This window comes from Sus scrofa, chromosome 15 (assembly GCF_054392235.1).
Source record: "Sus scrofa isolate SSC_HxYL_T2T_F1_AM1 chromosome 15, Sscrofa_HxYL_maternal_Yorkshire_Landrace_v2.0, whole genome shotgun sequence".
Taxonomy (NCBI): domain Eukaryota; kingdom Metazoa; phylum Chordata; class Mammalia; order Artiodactyla; family Suidae; genus Sus; species Sus scrofa.
Genome location: NC_139397.1, coordinates 18,928,118 through 18,947,035, shown reverse-complemented (window position 1 = coordinate 18,947,035; position 18,918 = coordinate 18,928,118).

Here is an 18,918-nt window from a genome sequence, read left to right as displayed (position 1 = left end):
GGTTTTCTATTTTATTAGCATATAGTTTCATTTAGTAGTCTCTCATGACCCTTGTATTTTTGTGATGTCTATCGTTGCCTCTCATTGTTCATTTGTAATTTTATTGATTTGAGTCCTCTCTTTTTTTTTTGATGTCTGGCTAAGGGTTCATCAATTTTGTTGACCTTTTAAAAGAACCAGTTTTTTTGTATCATTGATCTTTTCTATGGTTTTCTTTGTTTCTATTTCATTGATTTCTGCTCTGATCTTTATGATTTCTTTCCTTCTACTAACTTTAGGTCTTGTCTGTTCTCTAGCTGCTTTAGATGTAAAGTTAGCTTGTTTATTTTAGCTTTTACTTGTTTCATGAGGTGGGCTTGTACTGCTATAAACTTTCCTCTTAGAATGGCTATTGCCACACCCCATAGGTTTTGGAGTGTCATATCTTTGTTGTCATTTGCTTCTAGGGATTTTTTAAATTTCTTCTTTCATTCCTTCAGTGATCCATCGGTTGTTTAGTAGCATGTTGTTTAGTCTCCATGTGTTTGTGTTTTTTGCAGTTTTTTTTTGTTGTTGATTTCTGAATGTATAGTGTTGTGGTCAGAAAAGATGCAGATTTCAATTTTCTTAAAGTTACCAAGGTTTGATTTGTAGCCCAGGATGTGATCAATCTTAGAGAATGTTCCATGAGTACTTGAGAAGAATGTGTGATCTGCTGCTTTTGGATGGAATGTCCTATAAATATCTGTTAAGTCCATGTGGTCTAATGCTTCATTCAGGGCCTGTGTTTCCTTATTGATTTTCTGTCTGGATGATCTGTCCATTGCTGTAAGTGAGGTGTTAAAGCCCCCCACCATTACTGTGCTATTGTCAATTTCTCCTTTTAAGGTTGTTAGCAGTTTTGGTAAACCTATGTTGGGTGTGTAGATATTTAAAATTGTTATATCTTCTTTGTGGATTGATCCTTTGGTCATTAGGTAGTGACTTTCCTTGTTCCTTAAAATACTCATTTTATGAGTATTGCTAATCCAGTTTATTTTGATTCTCATTTGCATGGAATATTTTCTTCCATCCTCTAACTTTCAATTTGTAAGTGTCCCTAGAAGTGAAGTGGGTCTCTTGAAGACAGCATATATATGGATCTTGTTTTTGTGTCCTCTCAGCCAGTCTATGTCTTTTGGTTGGGGCATTTATTCCATTAACATTTAAGGTAATTATTGATATGTATGTTCTCATTGCCATTTTATTACTTGCTTTGGATTTGTTTTTGTTGCACTTTTTTCTTCCCTTCTTCTCTTGTTTTCTCCTCTTCTGGTTTGCTGGCTCTCTTAGTCTTGCATTTGCATTGATTTTTCTTATTTGTTTGTGTATCAATTGTAGATTTTTAGTTTGCAGTAATTCCGAAGTTTTAATGTAAGAGATTGTTTTAAGTTATTTGTCTCTTAATTTCTAGTTCATCTCCAGGGTCCTGCATTTGTACGTACCCTCCTCGTCTCATGATTTCTGATTTTGTTCGGATAATTGTGCTTGAATGATTTCATACCATTACTCTACATATACCTTTACTGGTGAGCCTTGTCATTTGTGGTATTTTTGTTTCTGGTAGGGGCCTTTTCTTTTCTGTATAGAGACGTTCCTGTAGTATTTGTTGTAAAGCTGGTTTAGTGTTGCTGAATTCTCTTAGCTTTTGCTTATCTGTGAAGGTTTTGATTTCTCCTTCAAATCTGAATGAGAGCCTTACTGGGTAAAGTAATCTTGGGTGAAAGTTTTTTCTTTTCATCATGTTAAGCATATCATGCCAGTCCCTTCTGTCCTGCAGATTTTCTGCTGAAAAATCTGCCCATAACCTTATTAGGGTTTCCTTGTATGTTATTTGTTTCTTTTCCCTAGCTGCTTTGAAGATTTTCTCTTTGTCTTTAATTTTGGTCAGTTTGATTAATATGTGTCTCAGGGTGTTCCTCCTTGGGTGTATTTTATATGGTGCTCGTTGTGCTTCCTGGATTTGAGTGAGTGGTTCCTTTCCCATGTTAGGAAAGTTTTCAGCTATTATCTCTTCGAATATTTTTTCTCTCCCCTTCTCGCTCTCCTCTTCTCCTTCTGAGACCCCTATAATACAGACGTTGGTGCATTTAATGTCCCAGAGTTCTCTCAGACTCTCTTCATTTGTTTTCAATCTTTTTTCTCTTTTCTGTTCCACATCCATAATTTCCACTAATCTGTCCTCCACTTCGCTTATTCATTCTTCTGCACCTGTATTCTGCTGTTGGCTGCTTTTAGTGAATTTTTAATTTCAGTTATTGTATTTTGCATCTGTTCTTATTTAAGTTGTATATCTTGTATCTCTTTGCTCAGTGTCCTATAATTTATCCACTTTTGCCTCCAGTTTATTTCTAATGTCTTGCATCATCTTCAGCATCAACAGTCTAAAGTCTTTTTCCTGAAGGTTGAGAATCCCCTGGTCACTTGGGTGTTTTTCTGGGGGGTTTTCTTTCTCCCTCATCTGAGTTATAGATCTCTGTCTTTTCATTTTTATAGGTTTTTGCTGTGGTGACCTTTTTACAGATAATATAGTTGTGGCCTCTCTTACTTCTGGTGTCTGTCCCCCTTGTGGCTGAGGTTGGTATGGGGGCTTGCTGTTGGCTTCCTGATGGAAGGGACTGAGGCCTGCCCACTGGTAGGTGGAGCTGATTCCTATCCCTCTGTGGGTGGGGCTTTGTCTCTGGGTGAGATTAGAGGTGGCTGTGTGCCTTGGGTGTCTTTAGGCAGCCTGTTTACTTAGGGGCAGGGCTATGATCCCACCTGGATTTTTGTTTGCCCTGGGGCTTCTCAGTGCTGATGGGTGGGGCCAGATTTTCCCAAAATGGCCACCTCCAGAGAAAAGCACACTGGTGAATATTCCCAAGAGCTTTGCTTCCTTCCCCCATGACAAGCCACATTCACCCCTTTTATCCCAGGGGGTCCTCCAAGAACTGCAGTCAGGTTTGACCCAGATTCCTATGGAGACTTTGCTCTGTTCTGGGACCCAGTGCACGTGAAAGTCTGTATGCGCCTTTTAAGAATGTGGTCTCCATTTCCCCCAGTCCCATGGAGCTTCTGTGCACAAGCCCCACTGGCCTTCAATGCCAGATGCTCTGGGGGTTCTTTCTCCCAATGCCAGATCCCCAGGTGTGGGGACTTGACGTGGGGCTCATAACTCTCACTCCTGTAGGTGAGTCTCAGTGAAAGAGTTACTTTCCAGTCTGTGGGGCTTCCCACCCAGGAGGTATGGGGTTGCTTGTATCACATAATCACCCCTCCCACCTCTTGATATGGCCTCCTCTTTGTCTTCTGGAGTAAGATATCTTTTTGAAATTTTCCAGTCCATTTGGTTGAAGATTTCTCAGCAATTGGTTGTAAAATGTTGTTGTTTGTAGGAGAGAAGTTGAGCTTCAGTCCTTCTATTCCACCATCTTAATCCCCTCTTGCCTGTATCCTCTCTTGACCTCCCCACGTGGCTGCCTGAGGCATAGCATGGACCTGTGAGTGAAAACCTCTATTTCAATCACTTATGGTCTCTAACTGAAGAGTACCTAAGCCTCTTCTTAGCAAATATTAATTTAACAAAGTCATTACACTCTTCTTTTCTTTAGTCTTTTCTTTTTTCTAGCAATGGCTTTCTTGTGCTGGCTTCTACATTCATTATCATCAGCCATCTTTCCTGAAAACAGATTCTGAATTTTGAAGAGTAACTTTATTGGAAAGTATCCTATGCAGGGAGGTTAAGACAGGATTGGGCAGAGAGGAATAGAATTGTACAAAAAAAGCCTCAGAGGAGCCCAGGGGGAGCTCTGGCACTAAAACAGAACTTTAGCACTTTCCTACCTTGGGGCAAAAGAGCTGGGATTTTAATTATACCCCATTAACAAGTCTTTGGATGTCAGTGTCTTCATGAGAGGGCATGACCTTGACCCAGGCACCTTTCTTCTGATGAAGGCAATTCCTTCATCATCCTCATCATTAAAATAGATACCCCAGACCTGCAGAGCATGTACACGGTTCAACACAGCATCCACTACACCTGGCTACTTATTACCCATTCTTTAAGGCTCTCAGCCATTGCCTCCTCCAAAAAATCAAGGCTTTGCAGGCATTACCCAAGCCCTAGATAAGACAAGTGTCCTGAGTGATCCTGTAAACCATCTATCTATCACACCCATTCTTCACACCATAATTATCTGCAGATTTCTCTACCTCCCTCACTAGAATGTGATCTTTGAATTTAGTATCTTTCCTTGCTCACCTTAGTATTTCACAATCCCCAGCTTCAAACACAACACATAGCAGGGAGTCTATATATGTGGTTGAATAAATGAATAAGTATGTGCTTGACTCTGCCCTATAAATTCTTTTTCATCTAATGAAACTTTAGTTTTGGGGACACAAATGAGATGCCCAGTGAGTTGAGAGACATATTAAAATGGGCATTTTATCTCAAGTACTAAAATGTGCTAATATTTACTTTTTTAAATAATAAAGCAAAATATTTTCAAGAGAATCTCTATAATAACATGGCTTTCAGTTATTTGTATTTCAATATTGGAGTTCCCATTGTGGCTCAGTGGTTAACAAATCCAAATAGGAACCATGAGGTTGCAGGTTCGATCCCTGACCTTGCTCAGTGGGTTAAGGATCCAGCATTGCTGTGAGCTGTGGTGTAGGTTGCAGGTATGGCTCAGATCTCACCTTGCTGTGGCTCTGGCATAGGCCCGCAGTTACCGCTCTGATTAGATCTCTAGCCTGGGAATCTCCACATGCCACAGGTGCAGCCATAGAAAAGACAAAAACAAACAAACAAACAAAAAAACAAAACCTCACTATGTCCACTTAAGAGGGAAGAAAATGAGTGAGTTTGCATCTACAGAAGTGGGATGCACATAATACCATACCATAGTCCATCCATTCTGTGGCCTATAGTGAACACCTTCTAATAGTGGTGGTGATCACAAATTACTTATGAAACTTTAGGTTTCCATAAAAACCTCGTGAGTTTCCTCTCTTATCACAGTGAACACTCCTGAAGTGTGAATGGGTGCTGTGAGAGTACTTTGATTTTAACCAAGAGTTTCAACACTCTACAGTTTCAAATCCTTCATAGAAGCACAGAAGTTTTTGTTCTTCTTTGTACCTTTGCCCTCACTTGATGGATGTGTTATCAACCAAGAAAAAGAGGTTAAGACATCACAACCAGAAGAGGAAGAAGCTATTCAAAAGCTCAATAATATGGTCCATTTTTTTTTTTCATTTTCCAAAAGAAACATAGAGACAGAGGGAGGTAGGATATTTCACTAAAACAAATACTCAAAGGTGCACTTCTTATAGGAAAAGTGGTCTGCAGGGAAAATGAATTTTGAGGAAAGGAGTGCTTTGCTTGAAATGTATTGTAAGCTCTCTCCTGCCTGAGCTTCCAGCTGTACTGGATCATTTGGCTAATGGCATATACCTCATCTCCCACTAACTGGGCAATGACAACTCTAGTTAGTTTTTCTTCAACTGACTAACTGTGTTTAGACCAAAGAAGAGACAGAATGATCTAATTATGAATGTTTAAAGGCATTATTAAGTGCTTTGCTTTTCTAGGGAAAAAAAGCAGAGTTGAGAGTTTTCAAGTGGGACTAATGAAATCTGGGTTTCATTTCTGGCTCTGTTGCAACTCACTGTGGTATGAGGACATTCTTTCATCTCTCTAAGCCTCAGTTTCCTTATCTATAAAATTAGAGGGCTGGACTACTTGACTTTTAATGTGATCTTTATGTTCTATGACTGAAGAGAGGCTGTGATAAGTGTTGAGACCCTGGAGCCAAACTCCCTGAGCTCAGATCCAAACATATGGCTTCCAGCTATGTGAACTTGGGCAAGTCATCCCATTTCTGGGCTTGATTTCTTCATTGCTAAATTTAGTAACATTTATCTTATTGATATATTAAATGTCTTAATATATATAAAGAATGTAAATGCTCCTTAGCCTGCTATAACTGCTATTTAATAATATTTTACTTATTAGCTTGTAGTCTATAAAGAACATTGTAATAGCTTAGATTTGTTTCCACTATTGAACCAACCAAAAGGGTTGTTTCTTTTGTGTGCATTTTTTGTTTTTTCGTTTTTTATTATAATGTGAAAAGTCAGCAAATTGTATCCTTGCTCTGTGTCCTCAAATTCTGAAAAAGAATTGACCAAATGTGTATTCCACCTGTATATTCTCTGAGGAGTCTTCTTAGAGGCTCCAAAATTATGTTAACCTGAGGCTTCCACAATCTCCCTCCTCTTCCACATTCTAAGCCCTCCTGTCAGGTGAATGACTTAAGAAATTGCCTTCCTCCACTTGCCTTTTCTAAGAAATTGCTCATTTCTACTTGAACCATTTCAAATATGTTTATAAATTGTAAAGGCTGCTTGATTCCATGTAAAATATCAATATATCTCTTGAAAAATATTTTTTACCTTGCCCCTTAAAAATGTGGATAATAGTGAAAAATTACCAGAACATGTCTAGAGTTCTCAGATGAGAGCCTTTACCTATAACAGGCCCAGCATATATAGAAATCACATTACAGGAAGAATTGCACAATCTGCAGTAGCCCGTTGTTAGCAGGGCTGCCAGAAAGCAATGTGTTCCCTTCTGAAATTACATGCTTACTGCTAATGTTGTTTTATTTGTTCTAAAGGTTAAATTTTTTGCTGCCCTTAAAATGTTATATGTCATTCTTTTAAAATTATATTCCAAAAAATGCTGAATTGGGGGTTTTATTTCCATATAACTTACTAGTGGAAAGAGAAAGAGTCATTCTTTACATTCTGTTCTCTTAGTGAAAAGAGATCATTTAGAAACAATAGCATCTACTTTTCTAAACAAGGGAGTTATTTCCAACCTGAGGCTCATATGTTTGAGAATAAGCCAAACATTTAATGGTTTTTTATCATGCCAAGAACCATTTGAAGTGTGGTCGAAAACCAAAGGACAGGAAAAAGGACTAAAAGAGAATTTTAGCAATTGACTTTAAGCAGAAAGAAAAAAAAAAAAAAAAACTGTTCAAACTGTGGCCTTTGGGAAGTTATTTCAAATCTACCCAAGCAACAAATGTTTTTCAGGTGACATGTAAGAACCTGTTGAATTCAGAATTTATCCAAATAGCCCGCTGGGCTGAAACAAACAGGTTGGCTGGTTTCAACTCGTCCATTTTGTGTGCATTTCTGAAAACATACCTTCACAAATAATGACATATTTTAGCACCATCCTTCCCTTTTCTGAAACTATTAAGTTATTATAAGCTAAGTACATATTCTCTGAATTAATAATATGCTATTTTCAAAGTCAACAGTCTTTTTAATTTGCATGAGTTTCTGTTTTCCTTTGGAACACACACATTCTGGATGTTTCCCAGCACTCTTGCAAACACATCTCCTAATTATCTCTACCCTAGCACTGGAGGCTCAGTAGCCCTGATGCAGGGAAAAGAAAGCTGTTCTCATTCCAGAAGTGGAGTGGTAAGGAGCTACTGGAGCTTGTCTTAAGGTATTTCTGCTTTTGTGAATACTGATTTTCATGTTGTGCATAGTTCATTTATTTCCCCTGCTCTTGGAAATTTTATATCAAGATCATATAAGCCACACCATTATAATATAGAACCATAGAATATTAATACTTGAAGGAATTTCTGAGACTCTAGTTCATATGTCTAATTTTACAGATAAGAATACTGAATTCTGAATAGACTAAACTTGTTATGGCTTAATAAAGAATAAGATCTGGAACTCAAGTATCCTGACTTTCTCGCCTATGGTCTTTTCATTGGGCCCTCTTGCCACACATAACTTGGTGTTTATTAAACAGTTTGATGATGTGTCAAATCTAATTTTGTCCCTATTTTTCCAGGTAAAACCATCTTTCTATGTCTAAAATGATCTATCCATTAGCTATGGTTATTCTGCCTCCATAATGAACAGAACTACAAAAGAGGTAATTGTATGATACACTACCATCATTTAATTTATATGTCACTCTGACCATTTGGTATCATGATCTGGCAGTGAAAAATGTTAATGGAGTATTGGCATCACTTTGGACAAGTTTTTGTTTTAGGATTTGGTCAAAAGGACACAGGAAGTCTGTTTGGGGAGATGAATGGAGTAAAGCAGAATCTCCAGTAACTGCTGAGTTTATCCAAATAGAGTGATCACGTGGATCAGAAAACAGAGGTATAAGTGTATATCAGAAACTGGAAACAGGCATCGAAAGAATAAGACAGATGGAGTTCCCATTGTGGCACAGTGGTTAACGAATCCGACTAGGAACCATGAGGTTGTGGGTTCGATCCCTGCCCTTGTGCAGTGGATTAAGGATCTGGTGTTGCCGTGAGCTGTGGTGCAGGTTGCAGACGCGGCTCAGATCTTGCGTTGCTGTGGCTCTGGCGTAGGCCGGCAGCTACAGCTCGGATTCGACGCCTAGCCTGGGAACCTCCATATGCCACGGGAGCAGCCTAAGAAAAGCCAAAAAGACAAAAAAAAAAAAAAAAAAAAAAAAAAAAAAAAAAAAAAAAAAAATAAGGCAGAAGAAATGAAGGTACTACTTTTCTAATTTCCTTGTGACGAAGATGCTAGTCAGTCCCCAGAGCTCTGTGTCAGTCCCTGCCTATTATCAGAATTTCCTGAAAGCTTTTCTCAATAAACATCACCTGGTCATATATAGTCCCCCTCCCCCAGACTCCAACCCAAAACCCAGAAATATGGTTCCAGGAAGGATATAAGGAACTTTAAGGAGTTTGTAAATCAGCTTCTACTATTGTTGGAAGCAAAAATAGCTACAGCACCTTAATTAAACCCTCAGATGGTAAAGTGGGGACAGTGGCACTCAGAATAAGAAGGGGCACTGGAAGTCAATCTCTTCTATTAGGACCAGGGTTCCTTGGGAACCTGGCACAGCTCATTGTCACCTCTGTGTCTGATATTTTAGCACCTGGAATCAAGTGGAGTCCCATCTTCCTTTCCAGAAGTGCATTTGAGAGTTGTTTTCTGCCATAGCCCTTTCTCAGCTTCTGACTTATACTTTCATCCTCCTTGATCCCTGTCACACTAGAGACTTCAACAATGATGACAGACTCTGATCTGTTGTGCCCTTGTTGTCCAAACCCTACTTGTCATGCAGCTGAACCAGAATGGTCATTTATTTCTTGGGATTGAGTTCTAAAGTTGTCAAATTTCCCCAAAGATTGCTGTTCCCATGTCCATGATTACCCCAAATTCCTTCCTATTCCAAATTACTTTTCACACTCAGTATGTTGTGGAGCCAGTGTGTTAATACCTGGTGAGAGTCTGAGGATGGAAAACTGGGTTAGCTTCAAGCTTTCACGGATGTGGCTTATAACCACATCTTCACAGACGGAAATCATAACCTCCCTCAGAAAAGCTGGCCATTGTCTAAAACACTACCTGTCTTACCTGTTGAGAGCTCGCCAATGCCTTTAAGACCAATGTTCTTCCAAATGGAGTGCAAGCACAACACGGGGCATGAAGCTGATCCATGGAACCAGATGTGGAATGAAATATGAAGACTGCCATTTGTATCTATTTTTATTTCTTCCTTTTTGTTATCTACTCTTGCAAACAATTAACAATGTACATAGCGTATTAGTATAGTAGAGTCTGTGTATAATTTACGAATAAATAGGATTTTCACTTCTGTAAACTACCACCTCATTGAAACAAGCATTGGATGACCCGGAGTAAGTAATTAATAAATCATAGTTGAATGATCGGTTAATTGATGGATAAACAAAGCACAAGAAACTACGGCCATGTGCTCTGGTGCACTTTTCAAGTCATTCTTCATCAATCACTCCACTTACCCCCAGTTCATCTTTAGTATCATTCATTCCTAAAAGTGTTCAGGAAAGAAGAAATTTTGACTTCAAGAGCAAGTTGTGTCAGTAGATTGGCAACTCAGGAATGTAAATTATATAGACGAAACTAATGAAAAAGTCAAATTTGGTGGGCAAAAGTCTCAGCTGAGATTAGAGGTGAGCCTCAGAATGCATTTTCCTTGATTTGATGGTCTTTAATTTTCTCATGGCAGAATCACTGAGATGAAAAAAATTAAACAACTCTCAGTCACCTTATTGGTAAAGAAGAAATCACATCAGAGTATCTTATTCCTTGTCATGACATTTTGAAACATCTGGTTTTATTTACAAATATCCAAATGAGTTTAGGGACAAGTAATAAAATTGTGAGTCTAGAATTTAAATGAAGCCTAAAGTGACAGATTGGTTGTCCTAGGTAGCTGTAAGTTAGAGTATCTGAAGATATCATCCATGTTACGTACTCAGTAAGGACTCTCTTCATGGGACTCACCAAAGTGATACGACTTTGACAATTTATTACAAACCAAGGTTAATGTAAAATAATTAATGTAAGGTAAAATATCTTGTAAAATACAAATACCATAATGTAGTATAAGTGTAAAGTAATTTGGAATTTGCCTGAGGACTATATTTGAAGCACAAAGTCTATAGGGCTCATTGAGTGACCCATATATGACCAACCACACATCTTTAACTCAATGTGGAATTGTTGCTTTCTTTTCATCATTTTAATCAAAGGAACTCTAATTTTCAGAAAAAAAACCATCCAGTGAGAGAGAATTTAATAATAGATATCTATAGAGAACTCACATATTTCCACAGAAATTAGATTCTGCAGAAACACAAGGTGTCTGTGGAAACTTCCTTGATATAAGGATTTGGAACTCATGGAATTGTCTAGAAAATACCTCACCTTTAGAACTACTAGTAAGAATCCTTTTACGGAATGCCTACCATTTGTTAGGCTTTGTTCTAGGTGTTATAATTAATCTTCTCATGAAATCTTCAAATAATCCCACAGAATTAGAAAACTAAAATTGTGAGGGATTAAAGTCTTGTTAAAGGACACAAAGCTTGGAAGTGTCAGGCTAGGTGTTAAAAGTAGGCCTATCTGTTTCCAAATCCTCTGCTCTTTAAACTTAAGGCTTATTCACTGATAATGTTTTTTAATTATTCAAAACTCAAGAACTACTACAATAATCAATAATGTATGTACTTTGTCCCACTTGTCTGTCATGAATCTGGGCATTTCCAGAGTGAAAAGGTGAAGAAGAGGGTGAGAAGCATGCACTAACATCCTCTTTCCATCTATAGCATAAAATCGCTTCTCTATATAGTAAAATATTCAAAGGGAAGCTTTTTCTAAGGTATTTGGTGGTAACAGTGCAGTGAGAGGTAAGGACGAGAATTGAATGATAGATGTGAAAACATCTGGTGAAGAGGAAATAACTGCAAACCTCTCCTGAAGGGTGATCTCTGGGGAACAGGAGAAGGAAAAGATTCTCTGCCTTTACAACAGCAGTAAAAGCACCTGGGCTTTCAGTGCCTAGAAAGAATCTAAGTGACCAAGGCTGTTGGAGAGAAGCTGTGAGAGGAGTCAAAGTCAAGAGAGTAAAAGAAAAAAGAGAAGGAATCGGGGTTGAGAAGGATGGTAGGGTGTGAGGAGAAGCAAATTCTGAGAAACTGAGACCAAAGATGTCCTAAAGGGAGCAAATCCCCTACAAGGAGACTGCCCCTCAGGTGCTGATCCTCGAATTTGAGAGTGATCTGTGCAGGCAGCATAGGTATTGCCCAAACACGGCATGTGATTTCTGCAGCCAGTCAGAAGCACTGCCAGGACTTCAGATCTCTAAGGAGTAACAGAAATGAATGTGAACAGGTGGAGATTACTGATTGCAACGTGGTTGATGGCCATGGAGCCATCAGTGGCATCCTTCAGTAGATCAGCTTTGTGGCAGAAATCTGCCTGGATCTGTCCCCTTTGGTTCCTGCCCATCATGTCTCTACAGCTTTCCAACTGATACCCTTCCAATAAATCCTTTAGCCAGAATTTGTTTCTGCTGCTTGCCACAAGGACTATGATTATTACACACTGGAATCTATGTTCATGGTGAAAATGATGCCTGGGAGAGGGAAAATGAAAGTTTCCACTGAGAAATATTTGGAATAAGCTGGATGAAGAATGAATTGCATCTCAAAGGACTATTTGAACAAAATCATCCAAGGTCTAAAAGGGGAAAAGAAATGAGGACAGAGTTCTGCCAAACATCCCACTGAAACTAGGGCAATAGCGACTGTATGTCATGTGTGCCCAGGAAGTCAATACCAATTTAAATGTAGAAAGCAGAGGAGTCCCTTCTCGAGGTGCCTTCCAGTGATCCTCTTGGGGTCTATCAGTGGTGGCTCAGTTGACACCTTATCATATTCTACCTTATCCTCTCTGTGTATGTGAACAGTCTCAAGTTCCTCATTGTGACTGAAATCCATACAGATCTGAAGAAGTGGAGACTGAAATGAACCCAAAGTTAATCCTGCTACTTCCTAGGCATCATTCATAACATGATCCAGTGAAGACTGTCTTGGGAAATTACCATAGTCATATTGACTCTGTAGAAATCCATAACTCAGCTCCCCCAGATAAGAACACACCACTGAATTCTATAATTAATCCATATTGTGGCAGTTTGTGAATTGTAAGTTATAAACTCAGTGTTGAGTACAGCAATCCTGCTATTCCTAGAATGTTAATTTCCAAGGCTCCACCCCTATAGCAACCTTTCCATTGCTAAATGCCCATATTCCTCACAATCAGGCCTTGCTCAGCAGTGTTAAACTTTGTAAGCGAGTATTTCATTTGACCCTTGGAACACCTCTGTGGAGGTAGAATGAATCTCATTTGATCACCAGGACGCTGGGCTCAGGGTGACTATGTGCCTTATTCAATGTCATAGAAAATGGCAACTCCAGGAAAAAAGTCCCCTATGTTTTTAACCAGAGCTTAATGATATTGCTCGAGAACATTTGTTTTTCTTTAGATCTGTACATTATGATTACTCTCTCTCTAAGGAAAGTACAAGGCATCATTTTGATAGGTGGGATATTAGAAAATCATGCTGACTAAAAAACCTCTCTTACAGAAGAATGGAAGACCACTGTCAATGTACTGCTTTGCATTAGGTTTTTTTTTTTCCCCCTCTCTTTGGCTACCCTCTTTTAAAATGCTAATATCCCTGGAAGGATAACACATGGTATCAATGATTTTCAATGATTTTTATCCTATTGATTTTTCAAAAATCTGATTAGTCAACAATAGCAACAAAACAACAATAAGGAGGACAACAACAACAAAAACAGCCAAAGCTGGGAACTCCCATTGTGGCTCAGTGGGTTAAGGACCTGACATAGTCTCCACGAGGAGGCAGGTTCAATCCCTGGCCTCATTCAGTGTCTCAGTGGGTTAAGGATAGGCATTGCTGGAAACTGCGGCTTAGGTCATAGATGTGGCTTGGATCCAGTGTTGCTGTGGCTGTGGTGTAGGCTCAGCTGCAGTTCTGATTCCACCCCTAGCCTGGGAACTGCCATATGCTGCAGGTATGGCCATAAGAAAGGGAAAAAAAAATAGTCATAATAAGATGCTTAAAGGGCGAAAGAGAAAGGAGATTTGAAGATATGCACCTGCTCATCACAACTTCCTGAATTGTGAGAGGATCCCTTACCTTCCACATCCTTCCCTGTGAGCCCACTCTCACAATCAGACATAGCAATGGAGATGCAAGGGAACTGCAGGTTCGGGAACTCATTCTCCTCCCTGAACTACGGCTCTTAGTTCCATATCAGATAAAAAAACATAGGCAGATGACGAACCCAACCAGTGTTTTTCCCCACACTGCTTTCCTTATATTGGTTGAGCAAAGGTATGGGGCAGTCCCATCCAGCTCTATAATCCTCCATAAGGATCCATCCCCTAAAACTACCACAGAAGATAGCTAATTCCAAGTATTATTCTCAGAAAATTCTTCCTTATTAACCTACCAAGACACAGTTCCCTGTTTTACAAAATAATCAATGTGCAAAGTTAACAGGAGTCTTCAGTCTTCTGCAAAGCTGAAACTCAGAGGTGCGGCTACTTTCACTGGAGGTCTGAAAGATTTCCAGCCTCTTTTAGGTGATGATTTTTGAACATCAGTGTCTCTGAGTTACTGTATTGCCTCTGCTATTACCTCTGTGGTATTTTAAATGCACAAGTGAATCCCCACTCAAGGCATCACACAACAAGTGTCCACTTAAGTGAGTAAGACCTGCATGCTCTGAAAATAACTTTTCTGGACTTCCAGTCATGCCTCATGTTTAAGAAACCCGACTAGTATCCATGAGGAAGTAGGTTCAATCCCTGGCCTCAGTCAGTGGGTTAAGGATCCAGTGTTGTGGTGACCTGTGGTGTAGGTCACAGATGTGGCTCAGATTCTGCATTCCTGTGGCTGTGGTGTAGGCTGGCAGCTGCAGCTCTAATTCGACACCTAACCTGGGAACATCCATGTGCCATGGGTATGGCCCTAAAAAGACAAAGGGCAAATATATATACACACACACACACACACACACACATACATATAACTATATATACAGCTTTTCTGAAATAGAGGTCTCTAGTATTAGTTTATTAAAATATCAAATATTAAGTCACTTTGTACGTTTTGCAAATTCTTTTTTCTTTGACCCTTATATTAAAGCAAATAAATATTTTTGCCTTTTTTAAAGATAATCCTAAAATATAAATATTTATTTAAAGAGAAAAATGACCTGAACCTTGATTGCAAATATTAGAAAATAATTTTTTAATTTCATATTTTCATTTAATTTAGATAAAAGTTATGAGAAAGCCACATTCCACAAATATACAGATAAATGATAAAAATATAAAAATCATTAGTCAAACAGACTGAAAAGCCAAAAATAAAACGTGTAATATTTTTTATTAATGTAAAAGAACAAATGCTATCATATTTGGATGTTTTTCAGTAAAATTGTTCAGGAGACTGAGGTTCCAGAACTGTTGGCCAGTGAAATGAGATCACCTCCTTCCTAATATCTATTTGCATCATAGCTCAGATCCTTAGCTAATCCTGCTGAGTGTTGATTTTCAACCACTGATTTACACAGGAGACCTAGAGTTCCCCCAAGGGGAAAGACCATGGCTCAGGACTGCATGGAGATACGCATGTGCACAGAAATAAATGTCTGATGGAGTGGCTGCCTGGATAGAATCAGACTATATAAAAAGAAAAAAAGGGCTGCTGAGAGGGGCACAACTTAAATGGGAAGGGAGAAGAAACAAATGAGTTAAAAATACCCCCCCCCCCACACACACAGGGAGGAAGGTAGAGGTGTACAGTTCTGAGACCACCATGTGGCCTAAAAGAACTCATCAAAATCCCATCACCCACATGCACCTTTGGAAAGTGTGTGTGTGTGTGTGTGTGTGTGTGTGTGTGTGTGTGTGTGTGTGAGAGAGAGAGAGAGAGAGAGAGACCTGTAGAGCAGTGCCATTACAAAACACCCCTTCAGGTAGAATTGTCTTGGGAACTCCTCAATGAAAAAAGTAGAAATAGAGTTCCCATTGTGGCTCAGTGGGTTAAGGACCTGACATTGTCTCTGTGAAGATGTGATTTTCATTCCTGGCCTTAATCAATATGCTAAGGATCCGGCATTGCTTCAAGCTGTGGGGTAGGTCACAGATGTGTCTTGGATCTGGTGTGTTGCCTGGCTGTGGCATAGACTGCAGCTGCAGCTCTGATTTGACCCCTGACCCAGGAACCTCCATACGCCACAAATGTGGCTATAAAAAAAAAAAAGAAAGAAAGAAAGAAAAGATGAAGGTAAAAGCAAAATAAAAGAAAATAAAATAACATCCTGTTATGTTGTAAAAATTATTGCTGAATCAGTAAATGATTGGAAGCTCTCATAAAATTTGTCATCAAGATGGCAGGAGAGGAGCTTCTGCTGTGGCACAACAGGATTGGCAGCATCTTGGGAGAGCTGTGATATGGGTTCAATACTGGCCCAGCTCAATGGGTTAAGGATCCAAGGATCTGCCATTGCCACAGCTTTGGCTTAGGTTGAGAATGCAGCTGGGATCTGATCCCTGGCCCAGGAGCTCCATATGCTGTGGGACAGCCAAAAAAAACGGCGGGACATAACCCAAGAGATGAACCACCACTCCATAGAGCTGTCAGGAAGGGTTAGTCTCAGCTCCTACCAGCAACGCAACCGAGGAATATGGTTATCAGGTTTTGGCTGCGCGAAGTTCTGGCATCTCCACATGGCTATCAGAAAGATCCATAGTGTTGCAGCTCAGTCTCCAGGAGAGCTCACCTCCCAAGTGCAGCAAGTGCAGAAAAGAAAAGTGAGAAAACACAGAGAACCATGTTTTTTAGATACAGGTTTCAAGTCCTGGGGGTTTTGGAAATTTTGCAGGGAAAAACAACCAGAAAGAATTGGATAGTTTATTAGTAATGCAGGTTTGGAAACCACCATCATATGGTTATAAATGTTTGTTTTTTTTCTCAGGATGTGCAAGTTCCCAGGCCAGGGATAGAACACATGCCACAGCAGTGACCCAAGCCATTGCAATAATAATGCCAGATCCTTAACCCACTGTGCCACAAGAGAACTCCTGGCTATAAATATAAACATGGCCTCACTTAGACAGATACTATTTTAGGCCTACCATAATAGTTAATCAATAATCTTATTTTCCAGTTTGTCCCACTGCTTCACTATTAGGAAGGTCAAAGAGAGACTGATACAACCCAGTGAGCAGTACAATTCAGTTACATCACGTATTATCCAAGGAAGTTTTTCATTTTCAATAACTACTCTTTACAACTTGGTCCTTTTATTTTGTGTGCTGAGGATTTCTCCATTTGTGTTGCCATGTTTCTGTGAACTAGCTACACCTCCAAATAGAAGGTCTTTGAGATTAGAACATTTAACATGACAGTAAATAGCAATACTTATTAGTATTTTTGGATCACTAGACCCCTTTGAAAATGTAATGAAAGATATAGACAATAGACATTCTCTTCAGAAAAAAAGGCACATTGATTTTAACCTTAGAGTATCTCACAGTTTCCAATTCCAATTGATTTTTGTTTTTTTGGTTTTTTTGTTTTGTTTTTTCTTTTTTTGCTTTTTAGGACCATGCCCTTGGCATATGGAAGTTCCTAGACTAGGGGTCAAACCCAAGCTGCAGCTGCCAGCCTACACCACAGCCATAGCAAAGACAAATCCAAGCTAAGTCTGTGGCCTACATGCAGCTTATGGCAACGCCAAATCCTTAACCCACGGAGGGAGTCCATGGAGTGAACCCATATCCTCTTGTTTCCTTACAGCTGAGCCACAACAGGTACTCCTCTCATTCCCTTTAAAACTTCCTCTTCTCCATCATCTCTGTCATAGTACAGTCTCTTGGAATATTTTTTGGGCACCCAGCCTTGCCAGCTTTCTCTGCCTCTTTCACCACACCCCTACTCTGCTCATGCAGTTCACATTTTCTAGTTTATTATTTACAATCTCCTCTGTGCAGTCCTTCACTTGGATTCTCCATAACAATGGAGGGTCCAGCAACTGACTTAGCTTGATGCCATCTATCTTCCTTTCCTTCAGCCTGTTCATCCTTGTCTTTCTTGTTACATTTGTCTGATTATGAATGTTAAGCTTAGGTACAAGGGTGAAAAGTACAGCCCTTTCTTAAGAGATTGGAGAAGGGAAAGAATGCAAGCTGGGAAATCTTTAATTCCCTTGGGGAGTAGAGAAACATCCCGTCATCCTCAGATATCAATATATTTCCCCCCATCGTATTTCCATGTGCATAAACCTTAAAAAACAAAATGGAACAGAATGTCTCTTCTGCGAATGCACAGGATGGAATCCAAGGAAACTAGGTTAAGAAGCCCTCAGATCAAGGTTGAGATTTTGCTTGAGTATTTGATTTTTTTTTTTCTGATTGGCTATCAGCAAAATAGTCATTTTGTTCAAGGAAAAAAATTGCTTTGAAAAAGTTCATACTCTAGCATCTCAACAAATCACATCTATAATTTGCTTTGAAATTCTAAAATACTGAAAAGCTATCTTCTAGACTTCTGGGATACAATCCATTAACATTAAGAAAAAGATCAATAATATCAAAATCTGCATCTCAAAGCAAGCATAAAACCAGAAAATGTTAACCAAAAAATGTTAAACATTCCTGGTGTCCTGGATTGACGTCATGCATAGAGACACACTAAAGATGTGCTAAGTGTCCTTATAACTGTGGATCAGATATCTCTTCTTTTCTTTGTTCTTTTCTCTCTGGTTGAAGTTATTTGGTTGAATTAGGATTTCAGAGAAATGTTTGCCCCTTGTAGATTAGAAATAGTTTGTCCATTCATTGCTTTTTTATCCTTTCATTTAACAAATAATTTTTAGCCTTCTTTAGGCAACATGTTAGCTGCTGAGGCCATAAGGATAAAAATGATTTGGTCTCTGTCCCCAAGTGGCATGATACCTCTAATAGGAGTTATATCCAGTCGAAGGGTGAACACTTAATAGATGCCTCAAGCCTCGCCTTAGGGCATCAAGAAAGGCTTCCTGGAAGAAGTATATTTACATTGCAAGAGCTCCAAGAAGACTTAATCTCTGGGAAGAGGAGTTTGAAAGAGAGAACAATGGATGAATATGTTTAGCCTCAAATCCAACCAGTGAAACAAGACTGTACAGGAGAGAGGAGAGGAAAACAGATGTGGGTCAAATCAAGGTGCTTTAATCATGGGCTAATATTTGACCACTTGAATGTAAAGCTTTTAATAGTCATAAGATTGGCTCGGTTTGTAAAACAGATGATAGCACAGAGTAGACCTGTATATCTTTTTTTTTTTTTTTTTTTTTTTGACCTGTATATCTTTGCTGAACTAACATAAGAAGGAAGGAAGAAAGGAAATTTCTTTTCTGGATAGTTCATTTCCAAGGAGTTTTTGGTAGTGAGCCATGATGGGAAAATAAC